The sequence below is a fragment of the Parasteatoda tepidariorum genome, chromosome 6 (assembly GCF_982258835.1).
Source record: "Parasteatoda tepidariorum strain Cologne lab strain chromosome 6, Ptep-v5.0, whole genome shotgun sequence".
NCBI lineage: Eukaryota > Metazoa > Arthropoda > Arachnida > Araneae > Theridiidae > Parasteatoda > Parasteatoda tepidariorum.
Window position 1 is genome coordinate 3672501 of NC_141760.1, and position 9508 is coordinate 3682008.

A 9508-nucleotide genomic window follows, 5' to 3' on the forward strand; every position below is an offset into this window, starting at 1 on the left:
AATATTATCGAAGAATATTATATTATCGAAGAATGATTATAGAATATTATCGAATTTAATATCAACAAACAATCATATTTTTAAAAAAGTCTTATCTATATATGGGTCATTCTCACAAAAACAGTCATTTTCATGTCCCCAGAATATTTTATGTTTGTTATGTTTGTTTTACAGCTTACGAAAAAAAAAAATTCAGGGAAAGTGTCCTTCAGAATGCAAGCTAACAAAAGAATAAAAATAAAATTATCAATTTTTATTTTTTATTTATTTTAGGTAATTAAAATATACCAATATGTTGTTCCCTCACTTGTCCCCACTGCTGATTTAAAAAAAGAAAAAAATTGTTTCTGAAACAAAATTTCTTTTTTTACAAATTCGTGTTTTTTATTTCAGAATACTGAAATATAGAATTCAGAAAATCAATTTTAAATTTAATTTCTGATAAAAATATTAACACAGCACTACTTTAAACTTTGTCCCTAGTGTTTCGCGTCATTCTCTCACAACAATGTTCTTATCACCTGCAATCTTCTTAGAATAAAAATATTTTAATAGAAACTTCAGAAGTTAACAACTGGCATCATAGAACAAAATTGCAGTATGTTTCCATCTTCCACTTAAAGATGCTTTGCTGTGGAATAAATTTGAATGAATCAAACAAGGTAAAGTTTTTTACATTTGTCATTCCCTCATGTCATTTTTTAGAGTAAAATAAAACACAGCTTCATCGAGAAGGTGGATAATTATATGTTGCCTTCTTGTATGAATATAATTGTATGTGATTGACTTCAGAAATTAATTAGGCCTAACTGTTATTTTCAAATTTTATTGAATTCGTCATTCCCTCACTAGTGTATAAAGTGAGGGAATGACGCTGAAGTGAGAGAATGATTTAAGATGAGTATATTATTAAATTTTTTTTTGTTCAATCGTACCAGCCAATTTTATTTCTCAAACCTGTAAAAACTATTTAATATATAAGACTAAATTATAATAAATATTAGATATACTTAGTATGTTATCATTTTCAAACTTTAGGTAGATGTAACTTAGATAAAAACATGTATTAAAATAAAATATCATTCCCTCACTATTAGTGTCATTCCCTCACTTTTTAAATAGTGAAAATAATTAAATTACTTATTAAATAATTTGAAAAATAAATTGAAAAATTAATAAATTAATTAACTAAATTAATTAATTTATTTATTAAATTACTTAATTAATTATTAATTGTTATAAATTAATTAATTATAAATTAATTATTTAAGAAATTAATTAATTTAAATATTAAGTATAATTTATAGGATATATACTTTCTTTATAATGCCATTATATATTTCTATTCATATAAAAAGTTTCAGAGCTTTTTATTCACTTTACTTTTTTGGGATTTTATGAACTGAAAAATGACAGTTTTCGTGAGAATGACCCATATATGAAAGTGAATGTGTGTTTGTTTGTCCTCTATAGACTCCTAAACCAACCGACAGAAAGCTATGAAACTTGGCATACAGATAGTTCAAAGCACGAGGAAGGTTTTTGTCGACATTAGAACATTCTGCGAAAAGCCGTTCCAGTGGTATTAGTGAAAATCGAAATGGAATTTTCTGATTGGTTAAAAGCTAGCCATTGTTTTAAATTTTGCTATAAATGATTCAGTTTTCAAATATCTTGAAGATAACAACAGTCATATTTTCTATCTTATAACTCTATTCATTTAGAAAAGTAAATTACATATACTTTAATATTTAATTTTAATTCGTGCGTTTCTTTATGTCAGGTGAGCACAAGCAAGTAAAATCAACGAGAATAGTGTTGCGTAATAACGTTTGTAATGACATCATCTTTCATAATCTGTAATATTTTATTCATTAGTTTAATACTTATATGAATTCGAATGGCAACAGTTTATGAGTTTGTGTTTCATGGAGAATGTTAAGAATAGAAGTGGATCATTTTATAACTTGTAAATATTGTAATAAAGGTTCATAGAAAATCAGTAAGAGTTTTACGATGCAACTAACAAATAGATTTCTTAATTATTGGTCGAATCACAGATTCAGTATTGAGAAAACTGTTTAATAAATATGAAGGCAAAAGCAAATTTCATTCAAATTGCACGTTTTCAAAAATATTTATATTTAGTATGCAATTTTAGGTTAGCACAATTAAATATAGTTTTCGAAGATTTCATTGCTGTGACAGTTGACATATGAAAACTATTTGATTGTTTATTTATAAGATGTTTTCGAATTCATCCATTTTAATTCTTTCATTAAAAAAATAGATTTTTGTTTTAAATTTTATAATTTTTATATTTCTTATTCATTTCATTTTTATTGCTCTTTTTATTATTTAAAATATATATGTGAATTTTTGGTTTAGCAAATTTGCGACCACTGTCAACTTTTACATTTCTTTTTGTTTGTCAGAGAGAATATTTGCAAAAATATGCCGCCTAAGCAAATCGCTCTTAGTCGATCGAATCTCAAGCGCGCAAAAAGAGAACTATCCGTGTTTCAGAAACATCGGAGAAGCGGGAAAAAAAGACTTGAAACTAATCGAGAACAGAATGCTTTTGCCCGTTCCTTAGAAACGTCTGACCAACAGGAAAGAAGACTGTCAACAAATCAACTACGCAAGCCCGTTCGTTGGAAACATCAGAGCAACGGGAAGCAAGAATGAAAACCGATCGAGAAAGCCCAACTCAAGTCCGTTCGTCGGAAGCATCAGAGCAACGGAAAGCAAGAATGAAAACCGATCGAGAACGCACTTCACTATTCAGACGCTGCCAATACTCTGATTTGAATTTCAGTGCATTTCACTATGATCCGACAACCAACTATAGTCTTCCCCCAAGTGTCATCATCGGAAAAATAGATCAACTATGTATGTTTTCTAATGCTCTCAAATTTAAAAATGAAACAGCTGGAATTTGCTGTTCTAGAGGCATACTGAAACTACAAGATTTAACGTCGCCTGCCGAGTCATTATCAACCTTCTTATCAGATCAAACAAACCAATCGAAAAACTTTTTGGCGAATATTACGCCGGTACAATTCATGTTTCTAAATGACTTCATTCGGTGCTACATGTATCGTGAACGAGAATTACATGCCAACATTCAAAGTGCAAGGCCAAATTTATCATCGTGCAGGATAACTTCTTCCATTGCCTGGCGCAGATCATAAATTTCTACAGATTTATTTCATGGGTAACACAAATGATCGAGTCAATCAACGTTGTCAGTTAAACAATGGCACTAAACGTCATATGTTCGTGCATATGGGCAGCCAGATTTATTTATTACATTTACATGTAATCCTGCTTGGGTTAAAATTAAAGAGCTTTTGTAACCTAGGAGATATTACTTCAAGATATTACTTCACGTGAGTTAAAACAATTATTAAGCTTCATACTTGGTTTCATTGCGAAGCGTCGTGCCTTTGGAGAGACACGGTGTCTGGTGTATTCTATTGAATGGCGATAAAGAGGATTGCCACATGATTTGGCTTATTGAAAAAATCACTCCATGCCAAATTGGTCAGCTCATATCAACAAAAATACCTGATATCACCATTAATCAGACTTATTTCAGATCATCATTCAAAATACGTTTCATGGTCCGTGTGCATCACCATACATGTCTGTTTGAAAATGCACTAACGATATCCTAGAGAATTTTCTGCTGAGACTATCACTGTTTTTTTCACCATTAAATAAAATTCTCATTTCAAATCATAATCGCAAATCTCATTTCTACCCTTAAATACAAAATTAAAATTCAAACTGAAAGCGTTGCAACGCACGCAGGGTGCAGCTAATAAAATCAAGTTTACTAACAGTCAATGAAATACATGTGTTATAATCACTGTGAAAAAAAGCCTTAAGGTGACAAGGGACTTTCAAAGAAGCAAAAATTTGTCAAAAAATCGATAGTTTACATTTTATATTTCTGAAATCTTGGCATTTAACTGAACATTAAAAAAAAAAAAATTTCTGGAATTAGAGCAAAATTGATGAAGTTATGATCATTTCAGTTTTGACCACACCCCTTTGTTTACCTTTTTTTGAATGCAGGTAACTGTTAAAATTAGTTTAATTTAAAATTAATTTAAATTAGTTAAATATTTTGTTAATTTTTTAAAGAAATTTAAAGTATATAATTATTAAACTATTTCATTAGACAATATTTATAGGTATTTATATTAAAAACAAGAAATATTTGTTCAGAAGTAAAATTTGCAATGAAAAAGTAGTAAATGTCATTTTTCTCAAAATGTCTTTTTTGTCAAATTTACAAATTTCAAACTGTTCCAGCGTAATGAATTTTCATTCTATTGACCTGAGAATTTAATGCTATATATTGATGAATATTATTAACATTTTGTTGGAAAAGTTTTTTGAATTTAGTGAATAGAATTTTTTTTATACATAATATTTTATAGAGGTATGATGTTTTTTTCCTAAAAATGTAAGTTGTTTATTGTTTTTTTAATGTTATTTATTTCTATAATAAAAAATAAAAAAAAGTACTCCCAACAATTTTTTCAATATTACCTAATATGTAATATTTTAAAAGAATTTTGTCATTTTGACAAAATTTCAGACGCGTGGAGTAATATAAAAAAAACAAAAAATTCAAAAATTTTAATTTTTTAATTTCTTAAATTTTGAAATATTTCTTTGAAATTTTGTATAAAAGTTGTTTTTAACAATATAAATGTATTCTGAAAATTTCAAGCAAATCCCTTCATAATTTCAAAAAAAGAAATTTGAAAGCCCCTTGTCGCCTATTTGTAGAATAAAGTATACATAAATATAAAATATATACACTGGTGTGCAAAACTTAAGCAACAAGTGGTTTTTCGGCTACAGCTCCCCAACAAAGTATAAGATAGCCATGAAATTGCAGTATAATATGCACGTAATTCAGTAGAAAAATTATTTGTATGCAAATTTTAGAAATAAAACGTCGTAGTTGATGTAAGTGCACGTAAACCTTGTGGGTCGGCGCGCGCAGGTCAAAGCTGTGATAAAAGGATGAAGAGCACCGTAGTTAAAGACATTCGCTGCAAGTGCAAGTGATTTGTTTTGTGAAACATGTCTTCAAGAAATCATTTAGACGACTTTCCTCGAGGAAGAATGATTGGGAAGCTTGAGGAGGAGCGTAGTGTGACCAGTGTCGCCGAAAAGTTCGGGATCAACAAAAGTGCTGTTTCTCGTGCTTGGATTGCCTTTAAAACTACTGGTACAGCTGTTCGGAAGGTTGGTGGTGGCCGTCCAAGGAAAACAACACCAAGAGATGACCGTTACATTGTCCTCCATGCGAAAAGAAACCGTTTTCAGTCAGCGAGCGCCATATCTGAGCAACTGTGCACAGCCACAGGACGACAAGTATCAGGATTTACAGTGACCAGACGCCTCCACAAAGGTGGCTTATTTGCTAGACGTCCTTTAAAGTTAATACCTTTAGAAGTTAGCCATCGGCGGCACCGTTTAGAGTGGTGCAGAGAACACGAAATCTGGACACCTCATCAATGGAGTCGCGTCCTCTTCACAGATGAGAGTCGTTTTAGTGCTACAAGCTATTCTCAACGTCAGTTGATCTGGAGACTGGTTGGAGCTCGATTTCATCCCAATAACATCGCAGAAAGAGATCGTTACGGTGGTCCTGGAGTTGTCGTCTGGGGTGGCATTATGTTGAACGGGCGGACTGAGCTTCAGATCTTCGACCGAGGTTCTGTAACTGGAGACCGCTACTGCAATGAGGTAATCCTACCCCATGTGCGTCTGTTCCAAGGGGCCATTGGACCAGACTTCATTTTTATTGATGACAATGCCCGGTCACACCGTACTGCTAATGTTCAAGAACTACTGAGAAGTGACGATATCACACGAATGGATTGGCAGCTTACTCTCCAGATCTAAATCTCATAGAGCATGTGTGGGATGCATTAGGGAGACGTCTTGCGACACGACAGTATCCTCCTGGTAACACCCATCAGCTGAAAGATGCGTTAAAGGAGGAATGGAGACGTTTACCCCAAGAACTCCTGGATAATCTGGTGCTTAGCATAGAGAGACGATGCCAAGCAACAATTACAGTAAGGGAAGGGCATATCCCATACTAGGGAACATCTGCCAGTTGTACTTACGTTTCTTCAGGCAATCATGTGTGACGCCACTATATGTCAAATAAAGCCTTTTTTTGTTCCATACTCTACTTTAAGCTTTATATTCATTTCTGCGCCATTATTCTTTCACCATCGTTTAAGTACAAAATAATGTACATCATATTCAAATTTCATGTCAATCGGATGATTTCTTGTAGAGTTATGACAAAAAACGCACTTGTTGCTTAAGTTTTGCACACCAGTGTATATTTGCTACAAAAAAAATTTAATTATTTTCAAGTTTATATCTTCAAAAGAAGTTAATTTTTTCCCACCACTATTTAACTGATTTAACGATATAATTAATTGTTGCGGCCAATAAATAAAATAATTGATGAACAATTCGAAAAAAAAATACATATAAAAAATTAATTTGCAGCTAAGATGAAGACATAATTTTTCACTCTCCCACGAACTGAATAACAAATAAGATGGTGATCAGTAAATCTCGTCAAATACCGAATAGAAATAAAATGTTTTGGGAATCGAGCCTTCTAGTTAAAATATTCCAATAGAATAATCCATAAATAATACTATATATAGATACATGATGAAAATATAATTGCGATTAGATGTATCCGAACGATTAAAAAAAAATCTGCATCGTTATGAGTATAAAACTTTAAAAAATTATAATTTTTCTGCGATTAGTTTTTTTGAAAAGCTAAAAAACCTTCAATATAAATTAGTTACCAATTCGAAATTGACGAGTTACCCATTTAAAGATTCAGATACGTTTCTGCAAAAAATTAAAAAAACTTTAATTGTGACGTAAATTTGCCATATCAATAATATTTTTATATCAGATTTTCCAGAAATGTGCGAAATCTCATATTGTTACATTCACCAGTTATAACGATGAGAATTGGGAAATATTTTCCGAAATCACAGTAAATTTCTTTTAATATGACAGACAATCAAAGAATACTTCCACAAACAATTAAACATTTAACTTAGTGTCGCATTCCTTCAATCGTAGAAATTTTTATGCATTTAAAAATTAAAATAAATTTCTACAGTATGTAATATTTTGCTATATATACATATTTAAAAAAAAAAAAACTTAGTGCAACATTTGCCTACATTACTAACCAAACTATATTTACGTATTCGGTGTTACACTTCTTGAATTTTTCATTAAAGAAGGGCGAACGTGTTTATAAAAATGAGCTAATTGACATCTCAGTTCGTCAATTTCTGATGAAACTGGCGGCTCCTTCGCATTCGGAAATAAGAACTCCATGACGATTGTTTGAAAAATGGGGTTTTTAATGACAAAGGAGGAGATTAGATTTGTAAAGGAAAATATAAGAATATCAGATACCTGAAATGACACTTGTGCATGTTTTCTTTCCATCACTATTTAAAAAATTTTAATAATGATGTAAAATTGACTCATTTTATTTGTATTCTCTAAAAATGAGAGAAAATAAAGTTTTGTAAATAAACCGAATGGCGAAACAAAATATTTGGAAGGTCACAGCGACCTCCCCTGCTCATATTCAAATGCATAATTTTGATCCGATCCACATTTCAAAAGATATTCGCCAGTTTCCAGTTACCATATTTTTTGACACCTAGTAAAAGTAACTTTAAAAATAGACATTAATCTGTACATTACCCTATAATAATAGAAGGGACACTTCGAGTTTTTGACATTTTTTTTTTTTAAATTTCTCAACAGTTAAAGGATTATTTTGTAACTATAGTGGTGTTTAGTTCGTGCGATTTTTCATATTTAGAAATAAAATTATTTAAAGCTCTCAGGGGTTTGAAAGACCAACAGTTAATTGTAAAAGAAAACAAGTATTTTTGAACATCCTATGCCTGAAAATCAAGCAAAAAACTTATATCGATTAATTTAGTTGCTATTTTTAATAGCTGCACAAGGTTTCGTAAACCTAGAGTAAATAATTGTGGAAATATGGACATTTCTATGAAAATTAATTTTTTCACCTTACGTTTTTTCATTATAACTTTATAGAAATTCGATGAAATTAAACAAAATGTTTGGATCAAATTTAAGATTAATTACAAAATTGTCGACTTAAAATTTGTAAAAAATTGTGCAAGTTACAAGTGTTTAAGCTAGTTCTTTATACTACGCATGCACAGAAAGAAATTTAAAAAAGTTTTTTTATAATTTTGTAGTGAATCGTATTTGGCAACTAATAAAAATTTTTTTTTTGATTTGAATATCTTAAAAATTTAAAAAGTTTCAAGCAATTTTCTAAGTAGTTTTTGACTTTTCAAAAGAAAGCTCAAAACACTCAGGGGTTTTTCACAAATTTTAATTTGTATCATAAGACAAAATTTAATGACTAATAATAATACCTTACAATAATCGACTGGAAACTAAACTTTGATGGTATAGAGAAAGAAACCATGCATAAGAAAATATACTTTTATAGGGGGTGGTCCCCCACAATGCCGGTCTTATTTTTAATAAATCTTGTTTATTAGTACAAGATGAAATTTGTGGATAACCCTTTATCGTTTTGATCTTTCTTCTTGAAAAATACAAAAATTGTATTTTTCAAGAATTGAAAAATAAAAATTGCTTGAAATTTTTTAAATATTTAAGATATTCAAATAAAGCTGTTATCATTGGGTGACAAACACGGTTCTCTACAAAATTATAAAACTTTTTTTTAAAATTTTTTCTGCCATACACAGTATAAAATAGCTAGCTTAAATATTCATATCTTGTGCAGTTTTTAAAGAATTTTTTTAAAATTTTAAATTAACAATTCTGCAATTAATTTTAAATTTTTACAAAAATTCTGTTTCATTACATTGAATATTTATGAAGTTGCAGCGAAAACACGAAAAAATTTATTTTTTATTAAAATGCCCATTTCTTCATAAATATTTACTCTATGCTTACAAAACTTAATGCTGTCATTAAAAATAACTTAAGTAATTGATACCAGTTACAAGTTTTTTGTTTGATTTTCTGGTATACGGTGTTAAAAAATACTTAATTTTTTAAGTATTTTTTCATGTTTTCGCTGCAACTTAATTATTTCGTAATTTATTGTAGTTCTTCCAAAGCTTTTAATCTTTAAGTATGAAAAATAAGTATTTCTTGGGAAATTAAAAAATGTGAAAAAGTGAAAGTGTCTCTTCAATTATTGTAGGGTAGTGTTTTGTACCCTCCTTACCTGCCTAAGACCTATTTTAATTCTTCCACTCGGCAACGACGTTATAAGTCGTCAGGATTGAACGGCCGGGAAGGAGGGTACAAAATTTATTTATTAATTATTAGACAGAGCAGTCATGAGAAAGTGTATACGAAAAGTTGTGTTTCTTCATTATATGTTAGGGAA